Here is a 23,175-nt window from a genome sequence, read left to right on the forward strand (position 1 = left end):
GATAACTAGAAACTCACTGGGATGAACTACCTCGTAAAAACAAAAACCTTTAAAAAGTCATTTTTTATGTGAGATTTCCAGTCCAGGGACCAAGATGAGAATTTATTGTGAACCCATCCATCTGGTGCAGAAATGGAGAAAGTGTGTGACAGTTCTGCTGCCGAGCAGATTATATTTTGGCTGACTGACATCATGGTAATGAGAAATTTCTGAAGATCCAATGTGTACTTATATCAACTGGAAAAAAAACCTCCCAAACCCTTGGCAACAGAATGGATCTGTTAGGCCTTTGGATTCATCCTTCAAATTCAATGTCAAGAAAAAAAAATGAGCTTGATCTTTCACAGCTGTCGGGCAGCTGAGTTTTTGGTTGAATAGTCTAGATAAGTTAGTAAAGCTTGGTATGGTCACTATTCTCCTGTGGCGAAGACCAGAAAGTTGTTTTGTATTATAGAGATGGTTCATAGTTCTGATTTTGCCTGTTTAAGCTCCCTGACATATTTAAATTGAAGTGCCTTATCAGCAGGTGCATTTCCTAATATTTCTATCTAAAAATGGTACAGTCTGTTTCCAAACCACTCATAATGAATGCAGTCTATTATAAGAATCATGATGGATTATCCTCGCTGAATACAAAGTGAATTTCCCCGAGTTTATTCCCATTGATTAGATCTGGTGTTAGCAAAAGACCTAAATTTCACACTGGAGACATTTCATTGTGGGCATTCTTTAATATTTAATTCCTATCTGCCCAGTCCCACGCAGGTTTAATTTCTGATTTTAAGGATTTTAGTTTCCATTTCCTCATTTGCAACAGCAACGATGGGCTCCACTGATTTATTTTATCACCGGGACACCTCGTGCCAGCAGACACTGAAGTGTCACTGCCCAGGTGTGAATTCTGCCATGGTTATTCCACTGCCACTCACAACTGCTTTGAAAAAACATTGGCCAAGAACTGAATCATAGAAACAGAATTGTAGAACTGTGACACCTACCAGCTTTGAGGCAGCCCTTATAAATCTCCCTACCTCAATGGCACTAAGGAACTGTGCAATGACGACATGAGCCCCATATTGAATAAGTTCTAGTTCATTGCACCATCAAAATAAGCTCTCTTTCTGTACTAAAGTACAGACAGTGAAATTATTCTATGAATTAGAAGAAACATAATTTGGCTCAGAACCAAAGTTAATGAGAAATCTTTTTTTCAAGTTTAATGCTTTCACTGTATTTCAAGGAGACTTTTCTTAACATAGTTTAACATGGTGCAAATGGTTAGCCTTAAGTCAGCAAGAGCAGACAATGGGAAATACTGCGTATTTCAATATCAGGAAAATATTTCATTGATTCAGAGCTAGGCCCTTGCAAAAGCAGAAAGCAAGTGTCCATTTTAGCCCTGGCTTGATCGTTCACCTGGGGAAACTGGAAAACAAACCCATGGCCAGGTCCTGATCTCTGCTCCAGAGATGTACCTGGATAGCTCCCGTACTGTGAAGTGACGTGTTGTGACTCTGCTGAGGCATTAATAGAGATTTACACAATTCTCCACCACAGTGATTAAAATTGAAATCTCTCCCATATCTAAGTAAATATGGATCCTCTCAGCAGCCAAAAGCTACATGACAGTGTTTCCGGTGAAAAATAAGGATACACAAATATGACATTTTCTTATTTCATGAATGAAAATCCATTCTTATAGTCTCCTCTGCTGGAATATTTATTTTCCACCTTTCTTTATTGCCAGCAATTCTAAAATAATTGTACATAAAATTAACCAAAAGAATAAAAAGGTGTCAAAGAGTAGCAACCATTGGTTTTAGTCAGAGACTCACCATACATAAACATGTGGAGTAGACTGATAATTTGATTGAGTAAAGCTGTCTACATTGACACATAAGTAATTTAATACACATATTTGTGGCTATCAAAAGCACTTTTTAATGACACACTAAAAAATAATTTGGTTGAAAGAAAAAGAGGAATCCAAACTCTCAGAAGAAGCAATTATATGAAAATTTGTATTGCAAGTGCTTAATAAGCCATTTTTAAGTCTCAGGGAATCCCACTGCACTACTCTGACTCATAAACACTCAGCAAACACGGGATATGATATAGAGCTTTATCTCACCAAGTGACTTCCAGTATGTGTCTGGAATTTTTTTCCTTCTCAATCATTATATGGGTTTTTAATAGTGAGCAATCTAAGTTTTAAAGGCAATGAACACTAAAGCTGTGTTTTACTGCAATTAACAATTAGGAATTCCAAACAATTTGGCTCATCAATCAAAACATTCTCATTTTCAAAAAAAAAAAATAAAAGGCCCATGTCTAGCTGAATGGTCTTTTCACCTGGGGCTCATTAGTGTTGCAATTATTTCTCTCTCCTGTTTCTAACTAATGCACTGCTGGGAGTCCAGACCAGGTGCTCCTTTCAGCTCTGTCTGCTCCCAGCAACTCTATCTGAGAACTCCATGTCTGCCCACACCAGGCTAATGTAACCTTTGGCTCTGCCCCATTAAATTAGAGCACCCTCCAACTCCACACTAGCAATTGGAACCATTAACAAGTAGCAAGTCAGCAATACTTGGGTGACTCAGAAACATTTTGAGAGGGCATATGCTTTGTTTTGGTTTGTTGAAACTGGTCACATCAGCAGGTTTATGGATTTCTAAAGGGCATGTTAAAAAAATTAATAATTATTTAATTTCTTTTTTTTTTTTTTTTTTCCAGTGGTAAACTGGATTTATTTAAACAAACAAACAAACAAAACACCATTTACATGATTTGGAAATGAAAGTTGACCAATTCCCATCCTTTAGCCCATGAACCTGAATCTGGATTAGTGCTATTTGACTGAAACTACAAATAACCCTATGGGTTTTAAAACAATTAACTAAACATGCCCGGTAATAGAGGACTATTGTTGTAATCATCAGGGACTCTGATGCCCTGAATCTGAGCATTTTGCTCGATTTATTAATTTATACATATAATTTCAAATAGCATGGCATCATTAAAAACCAAAATCCTAGTTTTTTAGTCCATTACCTTTTGACTTTTGATTTCTGAATGACAATCAAATAAGAAATGAATTTTATGGAGGCTTCCTGGTTCTGCCTTCACTCACAGTAGAAATACTCAGAGGGACCACTAAAGGCAGGGAATGGTTATTTCAGAAGGGACTCCCAGATCATTTCCCAGACTATGAGCTCCAGTAGCCATTCTTTCTTGCAGTTTCCACTAGTGTATTGTATCATAAAGTGACACTGTTGCTAAAATGGTGCCGTACATCAACACCACAGCTACACGTTTAGTTCCAGATGCTCCTTCGTGTTTCACTTCTCACCAGTGCATGAAGGTGCTCCAAACTGCTTAGAATTTAGAGAAAAAAAGCTCATGGTTAATTTATCATTGGGAGCTGCACAAATAGGCAGAGAAATAGTTGGGCAGTCTACTAGTGTATGAGCCATAGCATTTACTTGAAGATCTAAAATGGGCGGGAAATTAGATTAAGAGAGAAAACACTGTCAAACACTAACATAGGCTGATCCCATATCTTACCTTCTCATTGGCTCTGCTGGTTTCCATGCACATGTTTAAAATATCTACATATAGATTCCATGAAATAATAGAATGCTTTGAACAGAATTCAATGGGGGATATGTTATTAGGAAAAGATTCTCTTCTAGCTATTCTTTTCTGAAGTACAATGTAGACAATAATTTATATTTATACTCCTGTATTCACCTGGAATTGCATGAAAAAAATCACAACAGAGCTTTCTTATTTAGCAATTAAGAATCAGGATCATGATTAAAATACAGTCATCTTTCAGCTTGCACCCTATTAGGAATAAGCTAACTTTTTTTTACTGTTGTCTTTTTTTTCCTAGTATTATTTTTAAATTCATCAAATAAAAGTCCAGTGAACTGTAATGAAATATTTAATGAGAACAGTGTTAAATTTTTACCCAGAAGGACATAAAAATAATGTTTAATTTGAGATTATCAATCAATTTTCAGAAAGAAAGAGACTTTCTTTCATCATCATAGACAATCATCAAACTTAGATCTGCTATTCTCAGTAGAAAATTCAGATTTTTGGCTTGGTAACCATGCTTGGCAGGCCTCTACACTGCCATATCTTCTGTATTGGATCTACCTGGTATACAAGTTATCATAACTGTTGAAATATGAAATCCAAAACATTATCATGGATCCCTAAAAAAAAAAAGAAAGACTGCTTAACGTATCTCTAGTTTTACATTGGATTTTGGGTGCCTATAGAAGAATGCATAAATAATGTATGCAGCTATATTTCTATGATCCAATCCCAACAAAGAATCTGGTAGAGGCAGCATAAGAGATACTGACAGTAATCTATAAATGAAAAGTGATCACAGAGTATTAGGTTTAATAGTAAAAATGGCCATGAATTACTTATCTGAGTGTAGATTTAAATCCAGCTGTGTACGTAAATGGGGCAGAAAATTTCCCTTCAGGATATGCATCACATCAAAATCACCTGAGGGCCAAAATCCTTTCAGTTTAGGGCAGTTCAAACTCAGATCTGGATTCCAGCTTTACAGAGAGAGCTCCTCATTTAACTTTATTTTCCTTAGCTTTTGTGGATTCCAGTTGAATCACATACTTCCTGTTCTTTCACAAAAGCAAACATATTAATGAGTTTCTTTACCTACTAATCTGACTAGGACTAAGTGCACAAGAAACACTTCTGAAAAGATTGCTCTATAATTAATTGTTAATTTCATCATGGTGTTGCTTATTTTGTCTTCATGTTGCCTGTCAGGCCTCAGTCATAACATACACCACTTGTTACACAAAGATCCTGCAAGTGATTTATGGAATCCAGCATGTGTTTTATTTAGGGGCAAAATCGCAGCAGGGACAGATTCCATGCCTGTGTGTGACCCTCTCTCAGACTGCCTATTTGCTGGCTCACAATAAATGACACACGTGCAACTCCAAACATTTCTGCGCTTTTACAGAATATTTGTAGCATTTATGTGCAGGCAAATGAGACCCCTGGGTACACTTCAGAATTGATGTTTGTAAGTTTTCAAAATTTTGTCTCAGGTGACTGTCATAAAAAACACAATGAAATTTATTTTGAAGATTTTCTTAATGAAATGGGAATGAATGAGCAAACTAAAAAGCTGCCGAGAAAAGCTGGTATGTTAGAAATTACAACTGCAAATCGTTCGCATTTTTTACTGGTCATTTTCCTGTGTAGCAAGGCTGAAAATGGACATTAATATTCAGAAAGATACTAAAAGCTAGTAGACTTGAACTCCTGCCACACCAAGGCTGTTAAAGTTTAATAAGTAAGGAAAGTACTGAGAAGGACCTAAATTGCACAGCTGTGCATGGCCGGAGTCTTTATTCTGTGCTGAGCAGAGCTAGCACTAGTCCCTTTCAATCAGTGGGACTGACTGAGCAAAGATGGATCTGATACCTGCAGACAACAAAAAGTCAAACACAGGGAGATTAGAGGCCCCTGGGATCGGTGGGAAGAAGCTGAGTAGCTGTTATGCTTTTCAGTTGGTCAGGGCATGGTTGGTGCTAATGATGCCGAGGTTGCTGGTCCCTGGACAAGCCATTCACTTAAGAGGGTAACTCACTGATCCTCATGGATCCCTTCCAGCTCAGAATATTCTGTGACTCTGTGTAATCCTGTGATCTTTCCAGGGGAGTTCTGAATGACACAAAGCAGGTGAACTTGGTTGCCTCTTGATATGGAGTGTCAACACACAAGAGCCCTCCACTGAAAGTACTGCTGAAACTGGCTATAACTGGTACTGAATATGGAATGTAAGTGGTGAAGTAGGAAAGGTCCCTTTGCTGTGTACACAGTGCTGCACAGGAAGAGGAGGCTGGGCTGGATCCCTCGACTCTGCCCAACTTGGAGGCCATCCCAGCTGTTCCTGCTCTGGCATGATGAAGACAGCATCCAGAACAGAAGTGAGTCTGCCCTCCCCCCTGTAAAGGCCAGAGGTTGCCCACTGACAGGTAAGATTTGCAGTGGTAGCCAAGTTGCAAGCATGCTCATGCAACCCATAATGATGACTGTGGATGACCCAATGTGGGCTCAAAAGATTCCTCAAAATCAGAAGGTGCATGACTAAACTAGGTTGGTGAAGGAGTCAAGCCAGGCATGAGAAACGTCAATCTTTACTCAGTTACACTACTAGAAAGTAGAAATAACTCTCAATTTACAACAGTGCAAGTGAAAGAGGAAGCTGTCCCAAGATAACAGAAGAAGATAATGTGAAAAGAGAAGTAACCCTGGAATGTGTCAAGCAACCCTGTGCTTATACCATAGTTACTGAAGCAATAGGTCACAGTTATCATAAAACATCAACCAGGGGCAGAGGAAACAACACTGCTGTGTTCTTGCCAGCAGTTCTGGGGAAGATGTGCAAAACCTGTGCCAGTTTTATTCACTCCCCACACAAGTGTGGCTTGGAGCAGTGAAAGAATGCTGCAAAAAAGGGAATACTAACCAGAAATTAAGCTGGTTTTGGCAGATGCGAGAAGTGCAGCACTGGCAAGATTAATACGGTGCTTTCGGGAAGGAGACTTTCAGAGTATTTGCCCAGGAAATCATGACACCCAAAGGAGTGAACAAATAATGTGAAAGATAGTAAAAGAGCAATAATCTTACCTCCTTAGTGCTCTCAATATGTTGTATATTCTCTCTGGTCTTTGATAGTAGAAAATGGGGGGCAGCCCACTTTGAGAGTGCTATTGGCACTACTTGTAAAAGAGAAATGCCTCACATGCTATACATACAACCAAAAAATATGTGCTATAGCATATGAATTGTTTCATAAATAATCCTGTTCATCTGGGCTAAATTCATCCTGTCCTTATAAGCTGAATCAAACCCTATAAGGCACTAAAGCAGCAGGGTGGGGGAATGGCTTTCTTCTAAATTTCTGCAGCAATTTCTGTGAAGTGGGACAAAGACCTTAGGAGAATGAAGATTTCTGTCCTTAAAAACACATGTGCAAGCAGGTGAAATCTGATTTAAATGAAATTTTGGATATAAACTTTGTGAGGGTAGACTAAATTGGGTTTCAGAAATCTTACTTGCATTCATAGAATTGTAGAACCATTTAGATTGGAAAATACCTTTAGATCATTGAGTCTATCTACATGTAAGGAATATTTTGAGATATTGATAAAATTGCTGTTTTCCCATAAAGTGCTTATCTTGGACATCTCTGTTTTCCTCCTCAGTTGCAAAAGAATGTCTAGAAATAAACTGTAGGATGGGACGTGTTGATTTATTGGTGCTCTAGGGTCATAATTTTTAAAGGACGGATACGAGGTTCCTAAAACCATTGCTCATGGGGGTAAATAGGACCCCACTCGAAGTAAATTGCTGCTTAGCATGGGTAAGCATGTCCAGTTTGGTTTGGGCCAGCAAGAGCGTGGTAATGGTGGCAAAAAGTAAGGTTGGGAAGACTGCTCACCCTCTCCAAGGGGCAGGAAGAGAGCCTCTGAGACTCACACAGTTTCTGTGTTGATCCCACAAGATTAGTTTCCTACTGCTGCAAGTGAAGATGCTTCTGGGGACTTATTCCTTCCAATCCTCATCTCCCTGGCTGGCATGGAAATGCCAAAAGCATCCTGTTTGGATGGCAATATTTCCAGGAATGCTGTTGAGTACACTATCTCATTAGACCCAGGGAGTCACAGATACTATGTTTTCAAGCTGTCTCCACACTGCAATGCTGAGAAGCAGTCTGAAGATTTTGTATAAATTAAAATGTATCTCTATCAATAATCATGCATATTCATATTTAGCACAGAGTTGCTGCTATTGATGTATTAGGCAGAGGAAGAAATGGGAAAGCAGGCTTCCCTAAGATGGTAAAAATCAACATTTACAATGTGATTTTTATTTGTCTTTACATACCAAATCCATCAAGTTTTCAAAACTGCTGTTATGTTTTAGAGAGTCTCAGAACATAAATCTCTTAAAAATATGGTATTTTAAAGGATCTTAAGAGAGCTGGGACCAAAGGTCTTAGCTGAGTTAGTTTCTATGATTTTTTTTTTTCCTTCTAAATGGCTTAAATATCTTTTAGCTTCACAAACAAATGTTTAGAGCTGTTTAAATTTGACTAAGCATAAAGAATTGATCTTGAGAAGTTATGGCTGCATCAGTTTAAGGATTTATACCGAAGTGGGAAATCAATAGACCTGGACAATCAAACCAAAATTCCTCCTTGATACAGGAAGTTAAGAAGTTTACCTTCTTTTAATCAGGAACCAGTTCAAAATTTAATTTTCACTATAATTATGGTTATTGTAATATTTTACAGAGTCTAAAACACTAAAATAACATAAATATGAGATAAAACCAAATTGCTAAAGAGATTTTTTAAAATTATTTGTAAATTCTTTGATCTTTTAGATTTGTAAGTTAACATAAATAACACTGTTCTTCCCTTTGCGTTTTTGAAGCATATAGTTTATCTTTGAGTGAAGTAAGGTAAATGTTTCTCTGTTTTTAGCTGAGCAGTGATTTTTCCTTTAAAAAGATTTAATTTGTCCTTACCAATTATTAGCAACCTCTTTAAATGGAATTCTGCTAATTAATCAAAAACTTCTTGTGAGCTCAGACAAGCCGGCCCCAACTGACCTTGAAAGTATATGAAAGCACACAAGTAAAAACAAGAATTTCTTGGCCAAAGAAAACATCTTTATTCATTTAATAGGCACGGAGGAAAAGACTGCTTAATGCGAAGAACTCCATACAGCTGAGCCCTTTTACAGTTTTAGATGGAGCAAATGAGTCCACAAAAAGGACACATTTTAAAAAGTATTCAGGCTCTCACTGAAGTTAGTGGAAAAATTTGGGTTTTTTTCTGAAAACAGAAGCTCTACCAGAGCAGGTTTTGTCTCAGACTGTGAGGATGTGAGGCTGCAAATGAGAGTACTCCAAGGTCCTCGCTGTCTAAAGAGAAGAGTGAGGGTGTCCCAGCCAGGCTGTTGGCAATTCCCTTTCCAACATGCCAGACCGGACACTGCCTACCTGCAGAAAAATGGGCAAGATCAGGATAGAAACTGTCTCTACCCGGCCCAGATCTCACACACACAGGACTATCTACAGCCAAGACTGAACTTTTAATTTTCAAACCACTGCAAATCGTTCCAGTACAAAAACAATTTTGAAGAAAGGCATTCACTTTAAAATAACATTTTTTTCTTAAGGAAAGATATGAATCACTTTCTTTAAAACTTGAAAAAAGTTGCATTTTCCAAATATACAATAAATATTTAATTTGTCTATTAATTTGGGGGTTTTTTTATTATTCTCTGTCTTTTTAAAAGAAGTTGCTAGAGACTCCAGACATTGAAAGAACTGTTCTGTAAGTCCTCATATTTTTCCCACTCTTACTGTATCAACATCTAAAAACAATAAACAAGACTGCAATGGATGAGAAGAATAGATTTCTGAACATTATGCTTTCCTTTTTTTTAAGCCTCCTTTTTATACAGTAATTGGCTGACTAGCCTTGAAAGTACTGCCCGCTTAAAAATTATTTACTGTTATGCAAACAGTCATGTGGCTTCCTCAGAGTTAATTTAGAATATTTATCCCCAAAGAATCCAGGACCCTAAATTTAAGGATAAAATGAGGCTGTTTGTTTCCCTAAGGAATCTGCTCTGCAGATACAGCAGCAACTGTGCACTAAAATGGAGGCAATGTCACAAGTTCATTTGCATGCCAGACTTTGTCTGGAACTGCAACACAGCAGCAAGCTGTTGTCCAGCAATAATCCAGTGTATTGTTATAGTCAGGGTAAGGCAGTACTATGCTCACCTCACCTCAATGTAGGTAAGAAAATACTTCTAATTTAGTTATGACACAAGCACTCATTAAATAATTTATTTGAATAACTCTGAGTGTTTTAAACCAAGCTCTTGAGTGGCAGTGTTTCTTCTCAAAAAACCCTTCTAAGATGCTACACTGTCAGTGGCATTATTAATCTCTCATTGCCAACTCATCAGCAAATAAAATTCTTTTGCTGCAATTTTTAGTTCTCGTTTCTTTTCCACTTCTGATGTGAATTAAAGCGCGCAGTCACAATTCTGATAGCTTGAAGACATTTGATCCTACAGTATTTATCCATTATTTGCTTTGTTTATCCAAAGGAAAATTAAGTGCTGTGCCTCAGAACAGTGAGATCTGTAATACACTGATGCCTTTGGTGATCTCTGATAGATGTTAGTCTTTGGTAAAAAAATGGAAAACTGCATCACTAACTAGGGAGAAATGTGACTGCCTTTGCAGGTGCACATCTAATAGTTTGTCATGAAAAAGACAAGAATGTTTCTGATGAAATGATGACTCAATGTTATTTTACTTAACAAAGTATCTTTTACAATATGGAAAACTCATCTTCTGAAACACAGGAAGTTTCACCTGAACATGAGGAAGAAATTTACTGTAAAGGTGACTGAGTACTGGAAGAGGTAGCCCAGAGAGGGCGAGGAGCCTCTATCTCTGGAGATATTCAAAAGCTGTCTGGACACAGTCCTGAGTAACCTGCTCTAGTGGACGCTGCTTGAGCAGGGGGGTTGGCCTAGATGACTTCTAGTGGTCCCTTCCAATCTTTCCCATTCTGTGGTCCTGTGATTTTGTCTTTCATTCTCCTCATTTTCATCCTCCTTAAGTAACCTTGTAGGGCACATCTAGGGTTATGCAATTTGCTTGCTTTAAAAAATACAGTTTTTTGAAAAGAACAACAGAGAATTTCTTGTCTCTCAGAAAACACAGATTTCTTTAGTATGCTGACACAAAGTTTCTCTATAGCACCATGCATGCTTGTCTTACAGATTGCTAGGAAGTAAGAATGCCCAGTTTTATTAGGGGTAAGTCTTAAAAATATACTCAATAAATTTCTGATGTACCTTTAATCCTCTTTCACATACAAGAGTATACCTAATATATATATATTAATATTGTAAGTAAGTAATATTTCTTTCTTGCAATACTTTGTAGTCAGTAGGGAAGGGGTTTACATCATTACTGTTTAATCTGAATATAAAACTGAAGAGATACTAGATAGAAACCTGAAGCCCCACCGGACTACATCTAATACATCACTGTCACAGGAATAAACTAGAAGTGTCATTTTGCTAACTTCTGGTGGACAGTGGGTTCCAATTGAATGTTTAAGCTCCTCAACACTCTGCAGATTAAAGCCCTGGAGAATCTAACTCCAAGTCACCCTAAGGGATTTTGGCAGAGTCTGTGGCAACCTCTTCTAAGTTGATTCATGGAATAATACAAAACATCAACCCTACAAAGCTGTTCTTGTACACTTGGTTAGGTGGCAACATGATATATTAATGCCCTGAATCATTACAGCAGAGGAGCAGAATAAGCATAAAGGATTCATTAAAATGTAAAGCCTTGACCTACTCATATTCAACATAGGAGAGCTGTCCTCTGGTATTAAGTTATGTGATCAAAATCCTATTAAAAAGATTGAGGTGATTTACACAGCGTTGAGCAAAAGATCCCTAGAACTGTTATTAAGGAATATTTGTTTCCAAAAAAGCAGGGAAGGGTAGAGGACCAAAACTCTCACCCTTACTTACACTAGATATGACAAGTACTACAATCCCTGTCAATTTGACACAGGACTTGAGCAAAGAATTTCTGTTAATAGAGGAAGAGATCTTCTTGAAGGTTTTCTCCTGACATTTTAAAAATCTGTAGCTACTTATAGGAAAGCCTATGAATAAATCTTCAGGCTAAGAAATGCCATGAGAAAATGAGATCAGAGCTTGACAAGCAGCCTACACCAAAATCATACCAATAGGAAGCTCACCTTTTTAGAATGAAATAAGACTTGAGTCAAGAACAGAAAAAAAAAATCTCATTTTTTAAAGGGAAAATATAATCAGAGAATTAAAGTTCAGATCTGTAGCTGAAATAGATTGATATATCTTTCCTGGAATCAGTAGAACTATGTCAGCTGAAAGCCAAAAACCTGGTATGGAAAAAAATGGATGTAGCAAAAAAAAGAGCGTGGTAAAAAGCCTGTTTGTTTGTATACACATTTAAAATTCCCAATATTGGCCCATTAGTAGGAATCAACAGCTGTATCAAAGAAGATATAGTTTTGCTCCCAAATACACAGCTCAGGCTAAGCTTGGTTAGCCAAGCAGACACTTGGAGGCATTTCTTCAGTAAAAAGTACTGGAATTGCTTTCACATACGGCAAATACAATTATGTATCTCACCAGTAGGGTGGATTATAAATGCAATCCATGAACAATGACTCATATTTCAATAGATAGCAGCTGCGTTTCTGTAAGGAATGTTACAGGAACTTGTGACTAAAGCAAAAAAAAAAGAAAAAAAAAAAGTCAGGTAAAGGAGAAAATGTAAGTTCCTGATCCTGAGAAAAGAAAGAGCTAGACTTAAATTAGCTGCTCAGCTTGCTGTACCCAGCCCTATTCAAATATGCAAGAATGATTGATTTAAGAGAGTATGCAAAACTTGTCTCTCTCAGAAAGGGTACAGTTACTATTGAAACATGTGTGCCTTGTTTTAAACAATCTCCATGAAAGAAGGGCACAAAATGCTCATTTGGGCTAAAATTATTTCACAGATTATGGAATTTACTGTATCTTATTTATAAAAGTGGCTACCATCACAGATGTGAACTGTACAAACGGACAGAACTGATTGATTACTCCATAGATAAACTCATTTCACACATAATTAAGAAAAATTAACGTTTGAAATATGGGAATAAGTACATAATCAATTCCGTTTCAAGCATAATAATAAAGTTGTTTTAGATGCATGAGAAATGCAATTAAAAAGGTGTCACAAGTAAAAAGAAAAAGTTTGTTATGAACACTTTATTTTCTCCTTAACTTTTTGTTTTCCTTCTAATATTAACAGATCACCTTACATTAGCTGTATACCATTGCTGCTCCAAAGAATATCAGCAACTGAAGTTCATGACAGTCTGTGAGCACAGTAAGAGAATACTATGCTAGTCCTTGTCTTGAAAAAAGCATGAAAAGCATAATATAGTGGTTTGGGACATAAATGCCAGCAGCAAGAGACTTGCATACACTAATGTCTGTTTTGGAGCATGATTTAAGATATAAACCATGTTAAAAAGAGAGTTTAAATGTTTTATGCAATTAAAAATTAAATTTTAAATTTAAAATCCTGACTCCATTGAAGTCAAGCATGTTTAGTCATCATCCTTCAACTTCTGTGAATTAAGATTTTCTATAGCAGCCTCTCTATAAAATTTTACTGATGTATAATGAGCATTTACATGGCAGTAGTGCCGAGACGTGCCAGCAGAAGTCAGAACCTCTCTGTGCTCTACCTGCTATGAGAGACCATCCAGCCCTGGAAATCCATAATTTCTATCTATTATCATCTGCCTAGGCAAGGGACACCGAGGTCATTGTAGTAACAGAGGCAGCATTGGGATTTGCTGGAGATCATGCAATACAGCCATGTATCCTCTATCCCTTTTTGCTGACATTGCTATTGTGTTGTTTTGTCCCGTATTTGAGTTTCTCCACAAAAACATACTCTTTAAGCTGTTCCCAGAAGTAGATACTGTCTGAAAAAGAGCTAATAAATAGTGGTGAGCTTCAGAATTTTTCTTGTGCATTTTATTTTCTCTGTGATGTTCTAGGGAACTAATTTTATCTGTAGTTGTTGGGTTTAAAGAGAAGACAAAACAAAACAAAACAAAATTTGCCAAATTTAATATTTCCCAAAGACTCCCGCAGGCTGTACTGCTACTTAAATTCACATGGTTTGTCTGCTAGATAACATTTGTATTTTTTGTTGTTAGAAAATTCTATGAGCAGTGAAAGTAATTTTCTCTCCTTACAAGTGATATTTATAAAAGGATTGTTTGCCTGGGCTCCCAGGTACTAGAACCCTCTTAAACCCCCACCCACAAACTCCAGGGTGAGTAGGTCTGATCACACATCTGAAGAGTGGGACTTTCACCACCAAACGGCGGAGAGCAGTGGGGGCCTCTGGCTGTGCTTCTTCCCAAGTTCCATCCAGCCTGTTTTATCACTGCATCAGACCCTAAACCAGAAAAAAAATTAACTGTGTAAGATTTATTGCATTAAAACAAAAAAAACCACTTTCACCAAACCAATGTCAGAAGCGCTTTTTGCCCCAGCTTGGTTCTGTTCCCATCATTTCCCCTCACCCTTCTCTGAGAGGTACATTATCTTCAATTATATTATGGGATAAGTGTCACCCAACAACCAGTCTTAGGCACTTAGCAATCCCCTCTTCTGAACTGCAATCAATCATGTCACCACTTCAGCTCAGGCTGAGAAGTGGATCTCGGGGAGGTGAGCTGCTCCCTCACACCTTGCTCAGGCTGCAGCCCATGAGCAGCTTTCCATTGAGCCCTCAGCAGGCTCCCATGTTCGCCCAAGATCATGTTCGCCCAAGATTGTGTTCTCCTCTCCCACCAGCCATTACCTGCATGTGCATCACCTTTCAGACCCAGAGATACTGTTTGGGTGAGCCTCAGAATAGCTTTGGATATTTAACCTCACCTTGTCCCACAGAGAGAAATAATTGTCCAAGATAAGAGAAAAAAATCTCGCAAGCATGATACATTTCTTTTAGCCTGCCAAACACAAGGAGAGGAACCCAGCAACTGCTGGACAGTGAAGTGATCAGTGTGGAATTGTACTGGTGGTGTACAGTACTGGGATCGCTTTGAAGCATAGCCTTGCCCTGTGGTTGCTGAGTAGTCTCCTAAGCTCTACCTGTCTCTCATGTCAAAGACACCATTAATGTTCCTAGCAAGATCACTGTTTCTAACACACTGGTTAAAAACTCAACTAAAAAAGACAGTCATTATTAAAAATTTACTGTGTAAAGTCACCCCGTATAAATGTTCCTGAAGGATAAATATCGTGTGAGAGTAAGTATAAATACCATAAAACCTTGTCTCATGCACAAGGAGGAGACTCACAGCGAAGCAGGAGGCTGCTCAGTATTCCCATGCATAGGACAAGGCCAGGGACAAAATACTGACAAGATCACAACCGACGTTCAGTTGTGCAACCCCATGGGCTGTTTCTGTACTTTTTTTATGTGTGGTACGGATCTTTGTCTCAAAGTGTTTTGGGAGATCACCTGAAAGTTGTAAATTTTAAGCAGTTTATCTGACGCCAAATCCAGACCAGAATTCAATCTCGCCCATTGTCTTTGTGGCTGTGAAAGTTAAAACCTTCTTCTTCAGGGGACAGGGGAAGGAAGAACACCTAAATTATCTGTGTATAATTAGTTCTGTAAGCACAGTTCTGACCAGTTGCCCATTACAAGCAAAGTGGTGTTCTTTGAAGAAAGTGATGGTGGAAATGTTCATGTGGGAAATTGTGCTACACCATCCTCCCAAAACTCCTAGTTGCAGTGTTTGCCTACTGTTTGCTGACTGCTGTGAATCCTAAACCATATTTTATGTTTGTCTTAAGGCCAAAAAAGCCTTGACTAAAGCAATCCTGTGTGCGGTCTGAAGCTGGTTATCACAAGTCAATCAGTCACACTTTCATACACCTCCTCTGTAAGTCTCTGGGGTATGGAGAGACTTATTTTTATACAAAACAACTATATTTCCCTGTACCTCCATTAAACGCAAACTGTGTCTCATATTTTCATCACAGGCGTAGGCAAACCACGATTCCCTGCAGCCCTGTGCAAATCATACATTGTGCACTATGGAAACTCTGGAATTTACTGGCATTTGTGAAACCAAGATGTATATCCCTGTACCTTATTTTCTCCATTTTTCAGCTAAGACATTGGCTCAAACATTAAAAACCTTGTCAACTCTATGGTGAATTATGCCTATGAAGTTTAGCTCTTCTGCAGGGGAAAGAGTTTTTGGGGTGAGAACTATCTGAGGGAAGTAGTATGTAAAAGATTCACAAAATCCCAGAAAGTATTCTTGTGCAAACCTGCAGATATTCTCCAGAGTCTCTTAAAAATGACTAAGGAGGTGCTGCCTTCACTGAGTTTGTAGAACAACTTCAACTTCAGTCTCTGTCGCGAACACAAGGTGAAAAGTCCTGTGATGTTAGCTACTACCCACATCTAATTTGAACCATTTAGCAAGGCCTCCAGTTCATTGTTTTAAAATCATACATCCTAAAACTGCACAGCTGTTCACCTCTGATTGCCAGCTAGATAACAGCTATAAAATGCAAGCCATAAGACAAATATTTCTGCAGATTTGCTAAGTTATAGCCATCCAAAAATATTCCCTCCGCTGCCCAATATGCAAACACCCTTTCTACTGTTAGGTTTTATGTCTGCCAAGGATGGAAGTTGTAAAGAATGTAATACCATTGTGCTATACTATAAACTGCTTTTTCACTAGATTTCGCAATTTCTTTGGGGAAATCTAGCCAGAAAAAAAAAAAAAAAAAAAAGTGGAGAAACCCCTAATTTATTAGAAATACCTTACTTCTCAGATACAATCTAACACGTTACCATAAATATGTTTTACAAGTATGGTGCTCCGAATACAGACCACCCTAACTAATGGCCATGTATAGAAACCTGGGGTTTGACTGCACAATACTGCTTCTCCAGTTCTAACAGTTCTGCATTAATATGGTGTGAAAAACCTATATATAGAATGCTTTTGTTAAAATCAGATTATACTAATTCTATATGAAGTGCTCTAATGAAAAATGTTTAATGGCTGAAATACTATAAGACTGCAGTTAGAGTGCAGGTGCAAAAATGATATTCTACACTCCCTGGAGAGCAAACTTGTACATACTGTGAAATATCAATTAAAGTTTATAGTTGCCTGTACCGGTTAAATGTCTTTTTCATGGGAAATTTTCGTCTTCTCTTATGAAGCATTCACTCGGGTTAAAATGTGTACTGAATTATGTGAGCATTTTGAGTTATTAAGGAATAGATTTGTTTTACAAGCAAGCTGTAAGCATTCTTTGCAGTTTTTATGAGGTCATCTACATGACTTTTAAATGGTTCTCTTGGCCAACCTCGATTCTCAGATCAGTTCATTAATTCACACAGCTGTCTTTAAAAACTACAAGAATAATATATACTGGAGTCTGGAAGAAAGAGGTGGATTTCAAGGCTGTATTTCAATCAAGGGGCCTGTTGACATCATAAATTATGAGAGGACAGCCTAAGCTGTTTCGTGAACAGCAGCAAGCTCACAACTGAAATACAGCCTGCTTAATTAATTAATTTAGAATATGTGGAGAAAGGATGCAAAATTCACTTTCATGTGAGCACACCTCCCAGAAAGTGTTAGCTGGGACATGTGCAATGTTCAGCATTGGCAGAGGTTGTCCCATATAAAACCTTATATTCTATGGTATATGCTGTGGTAGTCAGCCTGCTCACATGTTTCTGGATCTGAATGGGGAAGACCTGGATTTAATTTCTGGTTCTGTCACACTTCCTGGGTGGTTTTGGACAGGTGTCTGACCTCCCTCTGTTTCTGTTCCACATTTTTACATTTTGGGATAGTATATCTTTTTTCATTTCTTACCTATCCTTTTTCTATCTTGTTAACTTAAAAAGTTTTGTGCCATGGTCTATCTGGCAAACAATGTTTATATCATAGTTAATGCAGACTCTTGAGATCTCAAGGTGTTCTTGAAGAGCAAATAAAATCATAAGTATATTAATACAGGAAAAACCTGTTAAGGGAATGTTTAAAAGAATGCAACCCAGGCTGATTTGTATTAAATTTGTATCAAAACTTTCTAAAAACAGCATGTGCTCCCCATTTTTAACATGCTTCTTCATAGTCTGGTAGAGAGCAAATGTCAAAATCTAAGAAATATTTGCAACTTAGCAGGTATATAGTAAAAAATGGATTCATGTGGTGACTAAGACAGTGAGAATCCACCCCAAGATTTTATCTCTTCCCCTTCATTGCAAGTAAAAAGTGGCACAAAGTACATAGCTAGAAACTGAGATACATTTATATTTGGCTTTATTTATTTTTTCAAAATATTTGAGTTAAGCCAGATAAAGTTGTTTAGAGGTATACTTGAGCTGAATCTCCTGCAGCTGATTCATGGATAATGTTTTAGAATTCACTACTCTATTCTGAATGTACTTATAATGAAAACAGTCATCCTGCAATGCTCATTCCACTTTGAAGCCCTTTCCCTTCTTTGACTTTAGGATCAAACTATATTGAGAGCTGTTTGCAACCCACATTTTTCAGCGTGTGTGGGCCAGGTGGATGATCTGAGACACCCTTCAGCTTAGAAAACCTGCTGTAACCTCTGTTCTACCTGCCAGCCTCAGCAGGCAGCTCAAGGCCAGCTCGTGCCCACTGTCACTGCTGCAGAATCAGAGATCTCCAAAGGTCTACTCAGGAAAACAGAGCAACATCTTCACCAACAAGACCTTGCACTGATGCTGGCATATCCATTTGCCAAGTAAATACTTGGATTTCGATCCTTGGGGTTCCTCTCTTTAGAGACTCTCAGATCAGATTACCTGATTTCTATGTAAGGAACTAGAAGAGCACTGGCAGTGACACATTTATCACCACTTTACCTGTAAATGTGTGACACACAGATTATTTACCTTCCATTTGCTCTCTGCCTGGCAGCAGAGACTGAAGCAGGAAGAGATGACAAAGCAGTTTTCCTGAGGATTTGTACTATGGCTGTGCGTTGTGACTACTGACAATTGCCTGTCATCGTACTCAGCCTGACCCAGGACAAAACATTGGGGCAGGAGACCAAGGTAGCCCAGCCTGCAGTGGGAATGAAATTTTCCCTGCCATGTGGTGAGAATTATAATGAGGGATGCTGTCAGCAACCTGCTGCTGCATCGCAAAGGTGCAGTAAGTGTCCCTGTCAGAGGCGCTGCCAACCAAGCAGCATGTGTTAGACTCTGGAAAATAAATACTGGCTACTAACCAAACTCACAGACTTTGAGGAAAGAAATGGAATAGTGCCCTTCATTTAAAACATGGTGCAGTTAAATACCAATGAAGGAGGAACATGAGGGATGGTGGACAAAGAGAAGTGGACAAAGAGAAGCGGAGTTCCTATCCTAAACCTCCAGGGCATGACTTTATTAACTAGCCTGAAGAGAAACACTGTAAGAAGATAGCTCAGTCTCTATTACCACATCCTGTAAGGAAGTCTCTGTGCACATTAAATGTACAGAGAGCCTATAAATGACATTGTAACAGTGGAAATCACTGAAGATCAGATATAGGCTGCTTTTTAACTTAGGGCAAGGAGGAATAGCATAAACCATCAACACTGACTAAAGAAAGGTCTGAAAAAAAAGCAGGATGTGTGCTCTGAGGAGTATGGAAACTCCTGTACCACCATTTTTGTCAGAGCTCCAGGGCTGGAAAGAGCAGAGCTTTGGGGTCCCGCTAGCTACACCACTGCAGGACCTTGGGAAGGGTGATGGTTTCCTGCAGTGGACATTCTTCCCTTCTGCTGCCTGTGTGAAATCCAGACCTTGTGAGTTGAATACCAGCTACCTATTGAGAATATATTATTTGAAGAATGCCTGAAGAAGCATGCTAAGGACTGCCACTTGGGTTTTTGTTACACTGGGGATACTGCAACACGTGCATCAGACAACAAGGCCCGTGGAAAAGAAATATATATTTCTTGATAGATGTTTCAGAGATGTTTATTTCTCCAGCCGCGTGGCCGGGGCTCTGCCGAGGAACTGAGGCAATCACGGGACCCGAGGGTCCTTGTCCACACAGGGGAACACAAACCAACCAATGGGGAACGAGGCTGAGCAGGGGCAGGGAAACCCCGTGTGTCCCCTCAGGGCCCCTCTCCCAGGGCTCTTCTCCCAGGACTACATGGCAGGGGGACGGCCCCAACATTTCACCCATTTATTTTTAACAAAAAGAGATTTAAAACTTAACATTGAAAACAACTGGATAAACATGAGACAACAAGGACAGTTTCAAAACAAAACAAGCCACCCTCCTGAGTCTTTAAATGTCCAAACAGATTCATGGAACATCTTAAGGCTGACAGAAGGGAGACAGGACTCTCCGGGCATGCTTTGTGGGGAAACTGAGGCAGGAGAGGGTTTCTTCCATTTGTACCTGTTGGAACTCTAAACAACAATAGTTAATTTCTTCCCTCCCCCTCTTCATTCTCCACTTGGCATTGGAAAGGGATTTTTGGAGAAACAATTGGCAAAGGCATGGTTTTGTGAGGGAAATGGGTGGAAAAACAGATTGGGAATACACTGGGGGTAATAGGATATAAGGTAAAAGGGAAAGGTGGGATTAGGAAAGGGAGACTGTAAGGGGGCTTATAATGGAGATATTGTCTAACATAACTACGATTTTTAGCATATATACTGCCTTTTACAGGAACACCATCAGGCCCAGTGACCTCTGCTGCTTGTAACCCTTTTCTACCTTGCACAATTTTCAACTCTACTACTTCTCCATCTCCTACGCTTGGGATGTATTTTTCAGGGTTATTCTTTTTAATAGCAGTTCTATGAACGAATATGTCTTCTTGGTTGTCACATCTTGTTATAAAACCATAATTTTGTTTAACATTATACCATTTTACTATTCCTAAAACCTTAGCTACGATGATCTTTTCCCTTTTTCCGAGTGGCTGCTGTTTTCTGTCTCGCTGTGTTTTTGCTTTCTCTTTCGTTTTCGCTCGCTCCCGTGTTGGAATTGCCAGGGCTGCTGGGGCCATTGGGGCTGCTCGTGCCTGCGCGCTCTTCCCGGGGTTGCATTCGGGGCTGTGTGGGCTGGGCCGGGCCGCGCCGCTCAGCTCCCTGCACGCTGCCGCCTCTGCCCTCAGCTGCACTGCTGCTGCCTGGGGCCGCGCCCACATCTCGGCCAGGGCCCCGAGTACAAGCCCCCCGTGCCCTGCTCCAGCGCGCATTTTGGCTAGGCACGGCTCCGCTCCGCCACCAGCCGCCACCCACGCGCCGCTCCTCTCACGGGGCTCGCTCCACCATGCGCTGCGCAGGGCCGGGCAGGCTCCCGCTGCGCCTCGCTCCGCTGCTGACACTGCAGCTCGCACCGCTCCACCCGCCTGCGGGAACTGCCTCGCTGCTGCTCAGAGAGCGCTCGGTCCATGTGGCCTGGGTCGCACGGTCCCTGAAGCAGTTCTAACTTCGCAAGGACACAGCTGACATTGCTCAACAGTCTCGATAATTAAATAATAGTCACGAAAATATTCTTCCATTGGCATATATTTTGACTCAGAAATTAACTGTGTCCAAACGGTCTTCCAAAAGTCTTTGGTAAGAATCAAATCCCAAGAAACGTAGAAAAAGTTCTTAAACAACCATGTCAGCAAGTGTTTCAGTTCCTTTTGAGCTTGAATTAAGCTAAAATTTACAAATCATTGTTCAAGAATCTTTTCAAGTTTAAGATAAATGTCCATATGCAGCTCGGAGAGCCAAGAGTCTTTCCACGGTTCCTCCATGGTTTAGAGATGGAACAGCAAAACAAAAACAAGAAGAGAAATCCAGAGTTTACTCACAAATCAGTCGCTGTCCTTAGGGATTGGAGATCATTCTGCTTGCAATTCTCTACCATTTGTTACAGTGCGGATACTGCAACACACGTATCAAACAACGAGGCCCATGGAAAAGAAATATATATGGACCGATTCTTGATAGATGTTTCAGAGATGTTTATTTCTCCAGCCACATGGCCGGGGCTCTGCCGAGGAACTGAGGCAATCACGGGACCAAGGGTCCTTGCCCGCGCAGGGGAACACAAACCAACCAATGGGGAACGAGGCTGACAGGGGCTGGGGAAACCCAGTGTCTCCCCGCCAGGGCCCCTCTCCCAGGACCACATGGCAGGGGGGAAGGGACTCTGACAGGTTTTAGCCTGGTTTTGCATTTTGACCTCTTTATTAGTTAATTTTGTGTTTTCTGAGCCTCTCCTGTAAGACGATGCTACTCAGTACCACTAGTAATATGCAATACAAGTGTAGGGCAGTCAGTCCTATGCTTTGTTTCCATCATTACCTCTCAAATATCTCAGTGACACAGTATCTTTAGATCACCAGTGAAAAACACTGTGGTTCCTCAAAGTCCTGTTTGCCAGTTAGGACAAAAGAGGCAAGTCTCCAATGCATACCACCTCACACAGGAAACAGAGAAGTTGTGGTTCTTCCATTCCTGGAAGTGGACAAGGACAGGCTGTGTGGGGCTTTGAGCAACCTCGTTTAATGAAAGGTGCCAATGCCCATGGCAGGAAGGTTGGAACTGATGATCATTAAGGTCCCTTCCAACCCAACCCATTTTTTGATTCACAAATAAAAATTTGCAAAAGTCTCTCAAGTACTTATTTAAAGTCTACACATCTACTTTTAAATACTGATTTTTTAAATTGTATCTCTCATCCTCAAGTCTGCACAGGAACTCATGACAAGTATAGATGTGTCTGGAATGTCCTTAAAATATCTTCAGAAGTGTCTGGAAATAGCTGTAGGCTCTAGCCATGCCTCTGGAAACCTCATTATTGTCCCTGACTCATTCAGGGCAAGCAGGCAGGACCTCCATCATCATGGAGAGTGTGATGAAAGCTGGATGGTACACGGATGATGAAATTCCACACATTGCAAAACCTGTGCCTTGTCAGGATAAATGGTTTCCTCTTCTAGGACAAATCCCTTTTTCATTTTAAACTAGAATCACTGCCACTGAATACACTGCAAATAAAAATAAAGAGCTAAACCCTGGATACAGGGCTTCCTTAGTCCTTGACAGTGTTGGCATTTTGTGGAAAAGCAATCAAACAGGTCATAAAATACTTTGTGCTGTAGGAGGCCATTTGTAATTGTGAAACAGCAAAGGCTGTGACAGCACATGGGCATCCCCAGTTGCCATTGGAAAAACTAACCCTTGCTTCTTATGCTTCTCTACATTTTCTATTAGGAAAGCACCTGATGCATGAAAAAACCACAAAGATGCAATGTCATTCACTCTTCAAGTCTTTACATCCATAGCTTCTTCATGTTCCAGGAACCAGGTAACACTGGCTACAGTCGGTGGTACAGTTAAATTCTCTTTGCAGTCTTTGCTATGTTTGGCTGGTAGATGCCGTTAAAAGGAAAGAAAAATAGG

The sequence above is a fragment of the Corvus moneduloides genome, chromosome 1 (assembly GCF_009650955.1).
Source record: "Corvus moneduloides isolate bCorMon1 chromosome 1, bCorMon1.pri, whole genome shotgun sequence".
Taxonomy (NCBI): Eukaryota; Metazoa; Chordata; class Aves; order Passeriformes; family Corvidae; genus Corvus; species Corvus moneduloides.